Here is a 17,882-nt window from a genome sequence, read left to right as displayed (position 1 = left end):
ACAGTCTTTCATCTCCTTTAGCGGTCGGTCAAGGTGTTCCTCAAGGCTCTATACTTGCACCCACACTGTTCAATCTCTATTTAGAACCGTTGGGAAATCTACTGAGTAAATCCAGGATCCACTATCATCTATATGCGGACGACACTCAAATCTACCTTAAGGTGGCCTCCTCTCACAAACTCTCCTTCCTAAGCTCTACTCTCGACTCCATTCAAAACTGGATGTTAACTCATCAACTGATCCTGAATCCCTCCAAAACTGAATTCCTCCTCCTCTCCTCCTCACTTTCTCCTCCCCCAGTGAAATCATGGATGGATCAGATTAATCTACTGAACAATAAACCCATCATTGTCGAGAGCGCAAAATCCCTTGGTGTCATACTCGATAAAAAACTCAATCTACTCTCCCACAATGATTCCATTGCAAAGTCTGGTCGATACCAACTGCGCCTTCTTTGGGGGATTCGTCTCTTCTTCCCGGAGCACGACCTTAAAACCCTGGTCCAATCGCTGGTTCTCTCCAGATTGGACTACTGCACTTCTCTTCTTACTGGCCTCCCTAAATCCCACCTGTCCCCCCTGAAATCTGTTCTCCATTCAGCAGCTTGTTTCATATATGGGGCCAAAAGAAGCGACCACATCACACCCATTTTATCCACCCTCCATTGGCTTCCCATAGAGGAAAGATCTATCTACAAGACTGCCTGTATCACCCACAAAGCAGTGCTTAATTTGTGCCGGTGCTTTCTGGTGCTTAGCACCGGCACTTATTTGTCAGGGCCGGGTCTACACCGCTACTGCCAACTTTAACTCACATCAAGCAGGAAGCTGCTGAACTCACTGCATGTGCCGTCATACAAAGTAAATAACTGACTCACTGCAGCGTTGTTTAAACTAGTCTTCCTGTTGAAGAGAGTTGCTATGCTGCCTGCTCATTCAGAGAGTTCGACAGTGCCGATATTAAATCCTCCACGTCATCCATTCGTATTTGCCTGGCCTGCTTCGGTTCAGTGTTGCTGGTGGGCGGGCCAGAGCTGTATTTGGTCATGTGGGGGGTAGGGGCAGTCTGCAGCAACCTGTGTAACCTTTTATTTCAAAATAAATTGCACGTGACCATGCCCTGGCACTCAAGCACCGCACGAGTCACTGCGGCCAGAGTTCAGCACGACGTCAAGGCGGGCACTGTTATTGAAGCAGCAGCAGCATTTAGCAGGCCTCTTAAAAAGAAAGGCAGTGCCACCAGCAAAGTAAACCTGTAAGTAAAAATGAAAAACCAAACCATTCAACTCTGCTTTTTTTCTCGAGCGCTGTGACTTTACTGCAGTGGTCGAAGTGGGCGGGATCGGCAGGGCACGGCGTGCCCCTACTTCTTTAATTCTATACAATTCCGTTCCCCTACTTTTTTTGTTTTGAACATGCGTCCCTGGACCTCAGAAATATCCAAGGCCTGCAGAGAGGGCTCGGCATTAGTGGCTGTTCAGGGACGGGCAGGGAGCAGAGAAGGAAAAGAAAGGTCTCTGTCTCTTGCTTCCTGCCCAGACAAGACAAGGACAGTGTCCCCTTCTGCTCTGACGCTAACAGCGCTCCTCTCCCTTCCCCCCTCTCTTTTTTACTCTTATTCCCTCTCTTTCTGTCTAGCCCCTCCTCACTCACCAAATCCGTGACTCAAGAAATGGTTCTCACCCTTTCTGCCTGTCGTTCATTTGTACCCCTGTGAAATGGATGCAAAAAAAAAAAAAACTTTCCTGGAAATGCCATTTTTGACATTTTTCTATTCCAACGTGCAGCCTCGGAAATAAAAGGTCCAAAAATGAAAATAAATAACTAAAAGCAAGACAGAGTGTTCTTAAAGTGGCCAGATTGGTTTTATTCACGCCCAAACCCATTAGCGTCACTTTACAGAGTTTGCCAGTGAAGCGCTATGTTTGTTTTCTTGTCTTTCTTTTAACAGCATTGTTTTCCCCGGGTGGGGAAGTGCACCAGTGTTGGAGGTACTGCAAAACCTCGTTGATGGGAGGATTGGAAAACAAAATGTGTACGGTGGCTTTGTGTTCACTAATTTGGTCTTTTCAAACCATACTGCTAACGTTTTGTAAGCATATGAGCAGTGGACATTGAAATGGGTCCTTTCTGGGCCCTGTAGTTATGTCCTTAACTTTTCAGGCAAAAATACTTATTGATTTCTGAATAATGAGTGTAAAAGCGTTAAGTTCAACATGTTGTTCCTGCTTACATTTCACATGCTTTATTTAATCTTTCATACCCTATGAGTGTTTGCTTTTTCCAGGATGTTGTTACTTTTTCTTTTAGACAGCATATTGCTCTTGCCTAGTGCGTAATTTGAATTGAGTTGCATCCAGTTGTTTATAGCAGGTCAAATTGGATTGTAGTTGAAGGCAGTGTGATTTTCTCTCAGTGGGGCAGTATGGTGTTCAGCGGGAAAGCGGATGTAGGACTGTGGTCAGAGCTGCCGAATTTAGAACTGGGGGAACCAGGTTCAGCCTTTATGACCAGTCCCCCAGACCATTCTCCCGAGGGAGCACATTCCCCTGCTAGACCTTAGAAGGCCTCGCAAGACTTTAGATGCCCAGGTGTCTTAGCACAAGCAGCTTGACCCTAGTGGTGGCAAGTGTGGGTCAACCTTGAAGGCCTGTCCACCACAATCCATACTGAAGCTCACCTCCAGTCTTGCGGACAGGCCTAGGAAGCAGCAGTGACTCTGTCACTGAGGTCACAGGACCTTTGAGCAGGGCGGCTCTAGGGCGGTGCAATCGCACTGGGCGCTGACTTCGGGTGGGGCCATCATGTTTGCAAGTATATTATGGTTTTAAATGCACTTGCTGCCTCTTTCCTGGCCTCCAGCAATTTTCGGCAATTATAAAAATGTCTTGATAACTCCAGTGAATAAACTTCTTCCTAGAGCGAGATCAGAGTTTTGTCTAGTGGAAGTTTTGACTCATGGAAAGATAGTGCAGAGGGTTAATGTGCCTGCTGCAAAAAAATGTTACCATGCCCATCACAAAGTGCACATAATGTAAATAGGTCAGTGGGTTACTGCTTTTGTCAGTGAGATCCTTTTGTTACTAAAATCCTAACAAAGAACAGTGAGCTATTGACTGTCATCTAAGAGCTGCATACAAACTGCAAGGTATAAACTAGAGCGTTATGGTTTTTTCCCTAAGCCTTTGTTTATCCTAATGTTGCAAAAAGTGTCCATTTGGATAGAAATCGATTATGTTTATTAAAGAGAACCCCCAATTATGGTATTAAGTTTTATCTTCTGAGTTTGTGTTTCTCCAGATCAATCACTATTAAACTATACTGTCTACTAGTATGGTTCTCATGTGACTCCTACACCTTGTAGTCCTTGGTCTTATGTAACATTTCCTGTACAGTGATTTACACACGTAAAATTGATTGTCTCTGTGTATATTGCTGATGACAGAAATTCCATGGCTCAGAAACAAATGGCTTGTGCTTCCACTTTTAAGCATATTTGGGACATTCTGTATTTAGAAACATATCCCACTTTGTGAATTTATTTTAATGTCAGTAACTCATATTAATCGTTAAATAATCACATGTATCCATTGGTTGAATTAAATAACATAATAAGCTGTAACTGGTCAGTGAACTGCCAAACAAATACTAAATATTGGGATGTTTTGCGCATCCTGGCCACACCTCTCAAGCCGCCCCCTGATCCAATCCTCAGCTTATTCCTGCCCTCTGATTCTCTGCCCACAGTACCCCTACTTTTTATCCCCACTTCGACCACTGCTTTACTGTATGTATTATTATGAGGAAGATCTGAACTGAGACCCGAGCAAGAATGCGACTGGCGCCGGGCAAGACAAGAAACATTGTGCGTACCGGGTTACTTCAGGAGTGGTGCTAAAATGAACCCTTTCGTGTTTACCTGCTGACAAGTGCGCCTTTCCATTCCGAGCTTAAAGCGCAGCGGGTGGCTTGTGAAATATGTTAGCACTTGCAGTGCACATAGCGCTTTACTGAGACCCCAGTGTAAAGTGTGAGTGCAAAAACTCTCTGGCACAAATCACACTTTATAGCAGGTACCAGGTGGTGAGCTATTTGTTGCCAATTAGGCGCCAGGGCTAATAATGGGGAATAATGTCCTTCAGTGGTACCGGCACTGTTTCAATTTACATTAATTCAAAAGTTTTACTCTCGCTGTTTGATCACCTGATCAAAGTTGGTGGGAGCAGAGGACCTAAAACACGAGCGAGCACCATTTCAGCTTAGTTTCTAGTCAGGAGTAGTGCAACAAAAAAAAAACGGAACTACTAACTGGCATAACCTGTAGAGTCTAAATGACCGCTGTTAACTCTCTCCCTTGTGAAAATAGCTTGCTGCTGCTAAATGTCTCTGCAGGAGGTTACTTTGATTTCTTGCATCAAATCATGCCTATCTGTTCTAGGGTTAGCCATGCACCACCAGGCTGGAGAGCCCCCCCCCCTCCCCCGGTTTTGCACCTTTATTGCAATTTGGCACCACTTAATGGTGCGCGGTAAGGATGCTGCCTTAGCCTCACTTTACTATACGTATGCACTGCCAAACCCTGAACAGTGAACAGGATATTCGTCGAGTGGTGAGTTGACCTGAACCTTCACGGTCACGGAAGCCTCCTCAGAGGCGGATCTTCTGCATGGTGGCACTAGAAGAAGTGATTATTTTTTTCAGTGAAATGAATGGCATGGTAAGGCTGTGCATGACCACTTTTGAGAGATTGCATTTTACAACTGAGTTTTAAAATGACGTTCAGAAGCCCCAACCTTTCACTTCTGAAGGATATTGAGTCATTTGAGCCAAAAATTCTGACTGTAGCACAGAAGTGTGTTTTCACAACAAAGAACGGACGTTACTTGTTTCAGCACTGTAGTTTTGCAGCCAAATTGAGTTTGCAATGCACTCACTATTTTGGAGAGTTCCACCACAAAAGCAAAAAAGCTATGTTAGTGCAGAAACTGTGCCTGTAAAATTAGCATGTTGTTCACCCCACTCACCCACACTCTTCAACTTTTAGGAGGAACAATGTACTAGAAACCATTCCTCATTAAAACATGAACTCCAACCAGCAATGTGGCGGCAGAAGGCAAGGCAAAGTGTGGACTACAAGATTACTGACATGAAAGGCACAAATGATGCGTAAGTCTTTGCACATAAATTCCTGGCAGATCATCTTACCCTACCTTTAAAACTAGTGTTGGTCGGAGAATTCCAAATGAGAGCAAATCAGAAAAAGACTGTCATCATCATTTTAATGCTAGCTTTAAATACATAGAAAAAAGCTTGCGCTGAAAAAAGTAAAGCAATAATTCCTGTCAGACAAGCAGCTTTTTCGGGTGCCATAAGCAGTTGTGTGCGCGCAACAGTTAGCGTTAGGTTCCATTGTAATGCTGGGGACTGGATTAGGTTTAGCACTGGTCAAGTTAGGGGAGAGTGACTGAAATATGTTTTCAGTGTAAAGGAATTTGTTGCAGCAGTTTTGCTTTAGGGATCTTTCTGACGTTACCAAATTGTTTAGGTTCCTATTCAGATAGTATTTCTCTAACCAGTTTTTTCTCTATAATAGTGTCTCTCTGAAAGTATTATTTATAGTGACAGTGAGTGAGCCATATGGGTAGGCTGGGCCATGAGCGAATTAGGCTGCCCTGCAGTAGGCGGGTGGACAGATGACAACATTTAACCTTGCTTTGAAATCATTCTTCATAAAAAGTACCCTAGCAAAAGTTTGGCTTAGCTAAGTCCTAGAACTCCCTATCCCCATGCTATGGTTCCTCCTGGTTGGTGTTTGGTCTGTCAAGCTGTTCAGTCTTGAGCATCTTTAGTGAACTTTTGTCTAAAGCATTGTCAGGGCCCTTTTCTCCTGCTTTGCACCAACTCAGCTGGTGCTCTTATGAGGACTTGCAGTACCATTAAACATAAGCAGAAGGTGTTGGTGAAGGAGTCTGAGAAAGGTGTACCTCGTGCTTAACTCGATTGAGTAGGTGCTTCATTTAGGCCAACGCGCTTCACTCCTGTTGGGGTTAGTGGACCTGTCCTGCAACAAACATTTCGAAAACGGGGAAGAGGAGCAGGCAGAATTAAACATCTATCCAACCCCAAAGGCAGATGCGATGGAAAAATAAGGGGCAGGCAGTGATAATCAAATGCTCAGACTCTTGCACCCTCTCTATAGATTTACATTGACTATAAATTGAGCTTGAGCCCTCAGTTTCATCTGACCCCTCTTCTGCATTTGATGATTGGTGTAAACTGAGCTCATCCCCACGCCGATGCACCTGCACTGTTAAACAGTTCAGCATTAACAATAAAGTGAGCTTGAACACCTGGACACTCCCGCACACACTCTGCCGTTTAGGATTTGTCTAAACTGAAATTAAACCTCCAGATGCACCTGTGCTCTTCACTTGGGCTGGTATTGACCATTAGCTGACCTTGAGCTCCCACATTCATGTGGATGTATTCCTCGCCACAGACTTGCTTTGACCATTGGGTCTTCTTGACCCCTAGATGCATCTGCACCTGTTTCACCTTTCAGTCCTCTTGCTTCCCAGATGCATTCAGATCTCTTGTTAAGGGCTAGCATTAAATACTCTTTGATTAACACAGACCACAAGCTGATCTTGAGCCCCCGATGGGTGTGTATTCCTTGGTATGGGCTAGCACTGACCATACGCTGATCTTAAAACCCAGAAACATCTGAAATCCCACCAGCAGACTAGCATTGACATTAACTGATTTGGCTTCACTTGCAGCTGTTGAAAGATATGGTAGATCCTGGGATGAAGGTACAATCTAGGAGAACGTCTTTAGACACTGCAGGAACAGCAAGGAACATCTAGTACTCTGCGGGATCGGGTGATTCTTGAATGTAAGACTGCTAGGGATCCTCAAGTTGAGTTCTCCCACCCACAGGAGGGATATTGGGTCAGCCAATATATCTAGAGTGTACAATATAGAGCTGATGCTCGGTTAATGCGCAATACAAGGAACAGACACACAAGAGAGAACCAAGCTTTTCCAAACAGAACCAAAAAAAACAAATATCTGAAGAGCTGCGGGAATGGGACAAAAAAACTGAGATTTTTCCATAAAAGAATGTTTTCCTGCGGGAAGGGGAGGCCCCATTACAATCATGGGGGCTTATGTACATGCCCCGGCTGGATGCCTATATATGACATTTCCACGGTTTATGGCCTGGATCATGGATGCCTATGCTATGTGTGACATTTCCACGGTTTATGGCCAAGCCCTAGCCTGGATGCTGATGTGTGACATTTCCATGGGTTATTGCATGGGTGCTTATGTGTGAAATTTCCATGCTTTCTGGCCTACGTGCTTATGTGTGATATTTACATGCTTTCTGGCCTGAGGGCTTATGTGTGACATTTCCCCGGTTTAGGGCTTGAGTGCTTGCTTAACTCATGACACACAATTAGACTAATTAGACTAGATTCGTTAAAAATGGCTTACCCCAGAATTGTTCTTTCCCCAAATCTACACATAGAGCACTGGAATATTTCACGTGCCCCATTTCAATGCATTAGTCATTTTAGCTAATTTATTCCAAAATTGTGCTTTAAATGCACTTTTGATTTACTCTTTTTCAATCATTTACAGGTCAGGAGAAGGCTCCCTTGCTGAAATTCAGATTGGGTATTACATCTGACTTTCAGCAGTGCCAGTTGAGGATGTGGGTGGAGCTAGTGAAGGAAGTGGGTGGAACCGGAGGAAGTGGGTGTGGCCTCCAACAAACATTTGAGCACCTGGACTTCATATTTTACAAATTAAGCACTGCCACAAAGCCTTGCACTCCTCCTCCCTCGCTACCTGGCGATTAAGCTGAAACTCTCAGGAGGCTCCAGACCATCACGTAATGCAGAAAATGTATTGCTTGAACCTCCCACTTTCAAGAAGGAAAGATCGATGGCCCAATCCTTTTCAGCCAACGCGGTGAGAATCTGGAACTCACTTCTGCCTCAGCTCCGGACCACCACCTCTTCCCAGGCCTTCAAAACTGACCTCAAAGCTCTCCTCCTTCAAAGACACTTCCAAATTTAATTCACGCCCTCTATTTTCTGAAGGAAGTCCTTCCATTATAGGAAATTCTGTTCTCCATGCCTATAGAAGTGCCTTCCGAGTGTGTTTTTGTGTTTTGAGTGTCTGCCATTTAGTGCAGTATTATACCTCTACTTGTACTTTGTACTCTTTTGTAACATGCACATATGTCACCTTTCCTTTTGTAATGTAGCGTTTGCTACCTCTTGTATTTTTTTGCTTGTGATACATGCACAACGGCCACTACTGCCTCATGTAACGTAACCTTTGTTTTAGTGTTTTGAGTGTCTGCATTTATTGCAATTTTTTACCTCTACGTGTACTTTGTATGCTCTTGTAACCTGCACACGTCACTTTTTCCTTTTGTAACGTATCGTTTGCTACCTCTTGTATTTTGTTTGCTCTTGATACTTGCACAATTGTCACTATTGCCTCATGTAACGTACCGTTTTATTTTGTAACATGCTCACTTGTAATTTTTCTCCTTATGTATCATTACTGTTCCTATTGTGAAGCGCTCTGACACCTTCGGGTAAAGTCCGCGCTATATAAAAACACATTAAATAAATAAATAAAACACCCTCGCCCCCTCAATGAAGAAACACTTTCACTTCTTAGCCAGACTTACTGGCTTAGCAGTGATTCCTTATATTTAAAGTTATCTCTAATGTAGCGAAGGACAGCTAAGGATTTCCCCAGTTGGTTAATAAAAATATACATATCTTCCACAAATTTTCTGTTGTGCCTCACTCGCCATTTTACAACCATAGATCAGGTCACAGCCTCTAGGGAGGATGGTCGTTTGTCAGAAACACCCTGGAAAATCATTAAGCATACCTAGGGCTGCGTGTGCCAGAGTCTGAAGTAGCTTTTTGTCTGGCATTTTTTTATTGACTTATGTCATGAACAGGATGTTGGAGATAGGCCAATAGCTAACAAAGTTTACAATGGTTTATTATAGCCTTGGAGCCCTACCTAGCAGTCTCTACTGGCCATTAATGGCGCGCTCCAGCGTTAAAGGCCCAGGCAAAGGTCAAGGGCCTTTAACAAAGTTCTAATAGCCTTAGAGTCCTCTTAGCAGTAGAGCCTGCTAAGAGGACTCTAAAGCTATTAGAACATTCCGCAGGATGAATGTGGTGTTAACTATAAGTTCACTACCTCATCACCCCCAGACTCATGGTTTAGTTGAAAGATTCACTAAAAGCATTAAAGGCATGATAATGGGCTTACCTGAACACCTCTGAAGAAGATGGGATGTCTTGTTACATTATCTCCTGTTTGCATACAGAGAGGTGCCTTAGAAGGAGGTTGGCTTTAGTCCCTTTGAACTAACTTCTGTTTGGCCATCCTGTAAGGGGTCCCTTAAGTTTGGTGAAGGAAGGCTGGGAGAAACCTCTCAAAGAGACCAAACTGGACATAGTGGACTATGTACTGGGCCTACGTTCTGGCATGGCTGAGTGCATGAAAATGGCAAACAAGCTGACTTAAAGTGCACAGTTGTCAAAAGTCAGTTCCTGCCTTTACATCCGGAAATGGAGAAATTTACAAAACAGCATTTTATTAAGATACATGGAACATTAAATTATGGCCCTCATGTGATGATTTGCATGCAAGGTGAGGATAAAACTATACAAATCTGCAATTTGGCCTGTGTAACACTGCGCAACAAAAACAGGCGGTATACTTGTGTAAAGTGAACACGTCCTGGAACTAAACGGAATGTCAGCTTACCCTCAGTTTAAGGCAATGAAGCTTCATGGCCTGGACAGTGGTGGCATCCTCTGTAGTGACACACTGATGTGATACCAGAGATGATAACGTTTACCATCGCCTAAGAATTCAGTTCACAATTATATCGATGGAGTGCCAAGAGATTATTGGGTTATGGTTATCCGACAAATGTTCACACCATAGAGAGCCAAAGAGAGGAGATAATACCAAACAGAAGACTCACTTTAATGTATGTGTCATGATTCGTGAATCAGCAAAGAAATCCAGGAGATAGAATTCATCACCCCTATTAGTATGTAACCATCAGTAGTTTCCCCAAGCAATCGTAGTATTGGGAGTTCAACAAGACTGCATTCATCCATAGCTGAGGTGTCCTAGAATCATTAGTGTTATATTATGCTCTCTCGGTATAGCGCAGTGAATTGTCCCCGAAGGGATATCTCAAGCGCTTCTGCTGAAGGATATGCCTAGCAAAAACTGACTTAAACAGCCAAGTTTTTAGGAGCTTTTTTTAACTTTCCCAGCTCTCTGCACAGACAAATTCTTAGTGGAAGTTTATTCCAATATAAAAGTGCCAAGTAGGAAAAAGACCTTCCTCCAAATTTGGAAGTGCGAATCTGTGGAATTTGAAGAAGGGCATTATCTGTAGATCTGAGCACTCTAATCAGGTGATAGTAACTGATTCTATTTTGTAGGTAGGTTGGAGCCTTACAGTTCAGAGTTTTAGAGGGAAAGCCAGACTGAAGATGACACACCAGTCTGGCTGCAGTATTCTGCACCACCTACAGTTTAGATAGTAAAGTCTCATTTGCACCAGCAAGTAGAGTATTTCCATAGTCAAGACGACTTGTAACTAAGGCTTGAACTAGGGTTTTCCTGGAGGTAGCAGGCAGCCAAGTAAATGCTTTCTTCATTAAATGTATGTTGGCAAAGTAAGTTCCGCAAAGGGTAGAAACATGTTCTTTCATGGAAAAAGAAGTGTTGAGCTATATGTCAAGATTTTTAACTTCTTGTCTTGGGGACAGGGCAGGTCCTGATGCGGATGGCCACCAATCCAACTGCCATGGATATAGGGACTTCCCAAAAAGTTGGTGCAAGTGGGGAGAACAGTCAAAACATCCATATACTTCAGAACATCAATTCCACATGTGTAAAAGGACTTACTGCATTGAGAGGTATACCGGCAAAAGACCTACTTGGCCTCGCTTGTATGCTATGTCGAGTGCCAGCATTGTTAAATGCAGGGTCAGCAACATCTGATACCATTCCCGTAACGCTGCTGACATTAGTCCATCAATGGAACTGCTGGGAAAAGTAGTTCCTTCAACGGCTGATCTGGACCTTACAAAATAAAAAATGCGGCACATTGGCATCTGAGGTCACATGCCTAAGCACCCTGGCGGAGATGCAATCCCTCCAACATATGAGGGGAGACACATTTAAAAAAAATGTTTTATTTGAAAACAATTTTATGAAAACACACTAGGGACATACCTTATATTGTAGAAACTGTCTGGTATGATCACTCAGAAGAAAAATATATATAGACCATTGTTAGAATAGAGGAACATAAATAAAACTGGTGTCACAATAACACTGTAAAATAGTAGAGATGTAACAATAAGGGCCACAATCACTGCTTTACTGTTAGACCTGGGATACTTGCTGTGGTTTCCCCAGGCCTTTTGCCTCTGCCTCCTGTATTTTTGCCTCTGTTCTGGACTTTGTTTTGCTGATTTAGGCGCTCTGGGCAGTTTGCCGCTGCTGATCGGTGCAAGTGCTCCCTGTGTAAATTGTAACTCTGATGGGTTCTCGATGATTGGCATATTTGATTTACAGGTAAGTCCCTAGTAGAGTGCACTGTGTGCCAAGGGCCTGTAAATCACATGCTACAAGTGGGCCTGCAGCACTGATTGTGCAACTCACACAAGTAGCCTTTCAAATGTGCCTCAGACCTGCCACTGCAGTGTCTGCGAGTGCAGTTTTTAACTGCCCTGTCAATCTGGCAAGTGCACCCACTTGCCAGGCCCTGACCATCCCTTTTCTTACATGTAAGACACAACCCTCATGAAGGGCCAAGGTACACTCATGGGCATGGTGTAGTGTATGTGACTTGTAGGACATGAGCTGCAGTGTTTTACATGTCCTGACAATACTGTGTATTTCGTTTTTTACTATTGCAAGGTCTGTAACATTTTACATGTGTAACTTTCAATTTGGAACAGCTAGTGATTTGGAGTTTATGCTCTCTGAACTCAGAATTTAATAACACACCTTTTAGTAAAGGTGGTTTTTAAATTGCGTTTTTGAACATGGCACTTTTAGAAAGTGGGCATTTTCTTGTTTCACCATCCTGTGTGCCTCTGCCTGTTTCTGAATTCACTGTCTGGCCTTGGAGTGACAGGACCTGGGGATGTTCATTCACCTGAGACAGTCACAAAGGGGGGTTTAGAAGTGTCCTGCCTTTGCTGTGTGACTCATCTGAATAGACCTTTCTGCATTTACAGCGATGGGAGAAGTTTTCTTAGCACCTGAATAGGCTGCGTCCGCTGTGCATCATGCTGTCTCCACCTCCTGTAGTGAAGCTGGGGCAGGGAAGACAGAACTGATTTTTACTGAACTCAGAGACTCTTGAAACAAATATTACAAAGCCAATATGTAAAATATAAATATTAGACCTAAAATGTAAGAACTTTAGATTCCTTCTGGAATCAAGAGGAACCTGTGCCAAGGTAAAGGGCTGAAGAGCTGTGAGGAGGCGTAATGCCCCTTTGCTGTGTGTTAATTTGCTGAATTGGCCTATAGTTGCCTGGTACTGCCTGAATAGAGGATAAACACTGCCCTTTGCTGCAAAACTTGCTTGAGAAGAACCCCATAGGCTTGATGTAGAGCTCAGGGGCACAAAGACTTCACCTTCAGCATCCCAGGGCCCTAGCTATGTGTTCATCCACATGTAAATGGATGATAGAGTGGTAAACCGAAATCCTGTACACTCATTTGTATCATTAACAGATAGGGCTTATATCATTCAAGTCTTCTATGGGCAGTCAGAACAGACCATGAAATTACATCATTAAGCCTCCTCAAATCTATGCATAGACTATAAATCTAGCATTTTTTAAACACCATCAGTGGTTCGGTCATGTCCTTATGCAAGGGTCTAAGGGGCATATGTATCAAGCGATTTTTTACTCGCAAATGCTGCGATTCGCAAAAAACAGCGTTTGCGAATAAAAAATCGCTAAACGGTATGTATGAGCCATTTTTCAGCGCAAATTTAAGGAATCGCTAATTTTGCGATTTCCTAACTTTTCGTAAGCATTTAAGAAATCGCAAATTGCGATTTCTTAAATGAAATGTAACAGGCAACAAAGTTTTGCGAAAAATCCGTAAGAAATCGCAAATTACCACCAACTTCTAGTTTGCGAATTCTTTTAAAAATGCACTATTTTAAATTTTAATAAGTGCCACGTGGCGCACATACATGCCCTTAGGGCATGTATGTGCGCCATATGTCCACACATGCTGATTTCAGGGGTGCATCAGGGTGTCATCTTGACACCCTTGCACCTTTGAAATTATTCTCAAATTGCGATTAGCAAATTGCGAATCGCAATTTGAGAATTTACTTCCCATTCATTCCTATGGGTCTCCTGGCCCATAGAAATGAATGGACAGGTATTCCTTAATTGCGATTTCGCAATTTGCTAATCGCAATTAAGGAATTTTAAGAAATCGCTAAATATTAGCGATATTTTAAATACATCCCATTTTGCGATTCTCAAATAGCGTTTCTCAAAAAATCGCTATTTGAGATTCGCAAATTCGGGTTTTGATACATATGCCCCTTAGTTTCTGAATGACATATCAGACTATGAACCAGATGTACAGAAATAGAAATAGCGATTACATGATTGAGGTTTTTTTGCGATTCACCATTAGGAAATCGCTATTCCTTATGTATGACACACATTGAGTTTCATTTAGCGATTCGGACTGGGTCGTAGATAGAGTTTCCTCATGAAGTAGGTCATAATTTGCTAACCAGTACATCTTGCTGCCATCACAGGGATGACTACCTGCTGAGGCCAGCAGACCACCATGTCTGTGACTGCTTTTAAATAAAGCAATCTTTTTTTAAATGCAGTCCATTTTCCTTAAATGAAAAAAGGATGCGCTTAAAAAGAAAACTTTGAAGTTTCATTTTTCAAGAGCAGGCAGTGATACCTTGAACCACTTCCTACTCTTAAACATTTTTATTCAACTATTCACAAAGGAGAAAGGGTCCCTTGCATATGAGTAAACACCAACTTACACCAACTTTAAATTGTCGGAAAATGTAAATGATTTGTGGCTGCAGTTTGGTCTCAAAACATTTGTACATAACACTGCTGTTCAGTATTTGGAAATGACGCCCTCAAAACGCCCTTTCCAAATACCAAATTGCAAAATTCAAATTGCAATTTGGTAACAAGTTATTGAATCCCAATTTGCACTTTGTACATCAGAAAAAAACATTTTTGCAGTCACATACAGCCCTATTCTGAGAACCAGGCAGTTTGTGAATGCAAAAATGCTTCACATATCTAGCCCTGTTTCCTGATCATTATGTCCACATTCAAGGAAGTGTTTTGTCAACTTCGTAGCTTCACGCTTACATCTGATAGTGCTACGATGCTCAATTTTTCCAGTGCGTATATTCCTGGTGTTCATGTCTATGTGCATCACATTACAAGGGCACTTAATGACATACACCACTTTCCTAGAATTGCAATTTGTGAATTGTTTCAGTTTCCCCGGTTTCTGTACTCCTAAGTCTATTTCAGTCACTTTTCATGTCAGGCACACAGTTTCCCGTTATTAAAAGGATGTTGTCCCAATGGGGCCGGTAGTTTCCACAGGGTAGATTGCTTGTCCTTGGCTTCAGGTTTCTTTTGGCATGTGTGTTCTAAGATGCCTTTTAGACTTCTTCCTCCCCTAAAAGATAACATTGGCTTCTCAAAAGTGAGACCACCCGATGCGAAAACTCTTAAGTTTTTAATGATTTATCTAATGGTTTTGGAACTAGGACCAATTGTAGCTACACAAATTAGCCTATCCAGGTTTAGATTTTTAGTCAGAAGTTGGTCCATTATTTTTTAAAACTCTCTTCTTAGCCTTCTTAGCCTTCCCGTACAGATGGTATTAATAATTTTTCTGCAATAATTTGTTAGTGGGTTTCTTGGCATGGACCGTATAGTCTTCAACTTCAGTGCAATTTAGTCTGAGACGTAAAAATTGTCCCACAGGAAGATTTTCTCTAAGAGAACAAGAGTGATAGCTCTCAAATACAAAAAAATATTTCTATTGGTTGGTTTATAAAGCACTTCCATCTTTAGGCCCCCCTTCTCAGGTAAAAATCACTAGGTCGAAAAATTATAACTTCTCCTTATCCAGCAGTATGGAAAATTTCAGAAAGGGGTCAAGGGAGCCACTTAGAAAATGTTGCTGCCTCTTTCTCAATGTCTTGTCTTTCAATTAAATGTAATCATTCAACCATTTTCCAAGGGGAAGGTGTCCCTTGCAAATGAGTTAGTGCCAACTTTCAGTTGCTGTTAATGTGCAAACGTTTTGCAACCACATTTTGGTCACAAAACATTCGTACATAACACTGCGATTCGATATTAGGAAGGGACACCCTCAAAACGCCCTTTCCAAATACTAAATCGCAAAACCCAAATTACAACTCAGTAAAAAGTTACATAATCGCAATTTGGGCTTTGTGACTGCAAAAATGATGTTCCTGATATGCAAACAGAGAAGTTGGCCGTAAATCTAGCCTTATCCTGATCATATTGTGTACACATTCAAGGACGTGTTTTGTCAACTCTGTAGCTTCACGCTTACATTTTATAATGCTACGATTCTCCAATATTCCAGTGCGTATATTCTTCTTCCTTCCCTAAAACAAAACATTGGCTTCTCAAAAGTGAGACAACTCGGACTAAATGTAGTAACACAAATGAGCCTATCCAACTTGGGGTTTGTATGTGTAGCTCTTTTCCTAGCCTTCTCGAACAGATTTCATGGATAATTCTTCTCTAATTGTCCGGTTAATGGCCATCTGCTGGAAAACTGTTCTACTTGGAAAATCCCACTTGTACTTGGTGTTTGAGGACCTCAAATCCATGTTTGACCTAGTCCCCCATTTTAAACTATGGGAGACATTGAAGAACAACAAGATCTAATTAGACTTGTTGGATATACTTATTCCACTCCACCAGAATACATACACCCAAGTCCGCTGGGGGTGAACTAATTGAGAGGATTGATTTCCACAAAGGTGTCCGCCAGGGATGCTTTCTTAAACCCACATTGTTTTCTTTATACTTAAACGATGTGGTCGCTCACCTAGAAAACTGGAAATACGACTCTCCTATGCTGGTAATAAGATACCATTGTTATTGTTTCCAAATATTACTTTATTTATCTCTAAAACCTGCAATGACCGGGGGTTGGTGATCAACCATCCAAAAATGAATTTATAGCCATTAGCCTACACAGGTCCTATACAGGTTCCATCATGCTAGAGAGAAAACCCTTGGATAGTGTAAATGAATTCAATTACCTGGGTTTAACATTGACCATAGATATGTCTTAGTCCTGCCAGGTGGACAATATTTCTTTGAAATGAACACAACAATGCGCAGAACTTATAAGGCTATACAAATCCTCTAAATGTAGGCATATGTCTCCTACCCTGAAATTCGATGGATCGAAAGCTGAGGGTAGTTAACTCTATGGGGAGGAGCTCTAGTGCCACACATGTCTAACTAAGCTTAGCTCAGCAGAAAATAACTTCCTTAGAGCACTGACAAGGAGTAGGATTTATTTTATTTTGCCTATTCCATCGTCTGTCGACTTGACCGTGACCCACCCTGCCCCTGCACCACCCCACCACGCTTACCTTTTGGAGCTGCGACTGGATCTCCCTAAGAGTACTCCTTTGCTACACCGACAACACGATCTGGGAGTTTTACGCACAGCTACTAAGGTCCAACTAAGACCACTGCTATCTGTGTTGGCTAAGACTTTACATGATACTAGCCCTCGATAGCTTCACACTTGCTCTAGATAGGGTAAGAAGTAGATATAGGGATCCCCTTTGCCCTGACATATGCCGCAGACCAATATAGGCACGAGATAGGGCAGAAACATGTTGGTCTAAATACAGATGCATTGGTCATTATACCTGTTTACCATACCTTTCTGTTTTTAGCCGTACCTAAGGTATCCACTAATAAAGGTATAATCCTGGGTTTACCTAAAAGTATTTTTAGATGGTCTTGATCCTTTCCTGTCCAGTATTCTTTTCTTACGAACCCCAACTAATGAGACTCAGTCCACCCTAGTACTATATCTTACCAGGATGGGATGAGGCTGCCAAGGATGAAGCACGCCACGAATAGTGGGTGAGGCTTCCAATCTAATTGGCACACTCTGGTTAAGCATATCCCATTTGTGATTGTTAAGAGGGCTATCTCTGACAAAAGATTTGCAGTTTGCCTAGTTTGGTATTTCAGTGTTTCCCCTCACATTCTTTTTGTGGTTTTCTTAGCGATTTACTGGTGTTGTACCTCTAACTCCCCTTTTGTGATACACTCGCTGATGCTCTCTCTCTCCCTCTCCCGGGGCACTTTAGGCTGCCTTGCACCACATCTGGCCCTGTGTTATTAACTTCCTGCAGTATTCAACTTTCTGATGGATACATCTGCCAGTGGATTCCTCACCTTGTGAATATCCCCTGCGCCAGCATTCCACGGAATTTTTCTTCCCCAGCACTCCACGTCGACGTGGGCGACGTCATAATACATCGGCTCCGCTCGCGACTCCGTATGACGTCACCGGAGCCATAAGAGGCCCACGTCGGCGTGATGATGTCAGTTCCCTTTTTTCCACGCCGTCGACGCGCAACGGTTTTTTCCAGTACTCCTGCTACTTTGTAGTGTTAAGGTGTTTCTGTTGCAAAATCCGGTGATGTGTTCGACGAGGAAGTCGGGCTTTAAGCCCTGTAGGGAATGTGGCGGACAT

At 42.7% G+C, this 17,882-nt stretch overlaps 1 protein-coding gene across 1 annotated transcript in view; it reads left to right on the top strand.

Annotated features, from left to right (window-relative positions):
• Positions 1-17,882, top strand: part of TMEM232 (transmembrane protein 232) — a 684,788-nt gene that overhangs the window by 536,503 nt on the left and 130,403 nt on the right. The window lies entirely within an intron of this gene.

This window comes from Triturus cristatus, chromosome 2_1 (assembly GCF_964204655.1).
Source record: "Triturus cristatus chromosome 2_1, aTriCri1.1, whole genome shotgun sequence".
Taxonomy (NCBI): Eukaryota; Metazoa; Chordata; class Amphibia; order Caudata; family Salamandridae; genus Triturus; species Triturus cristatus.
Note: the sequence above shows the minus strand (reverse complement) of the source record. Positions and strands in the feature narration are given on the sequence as shown.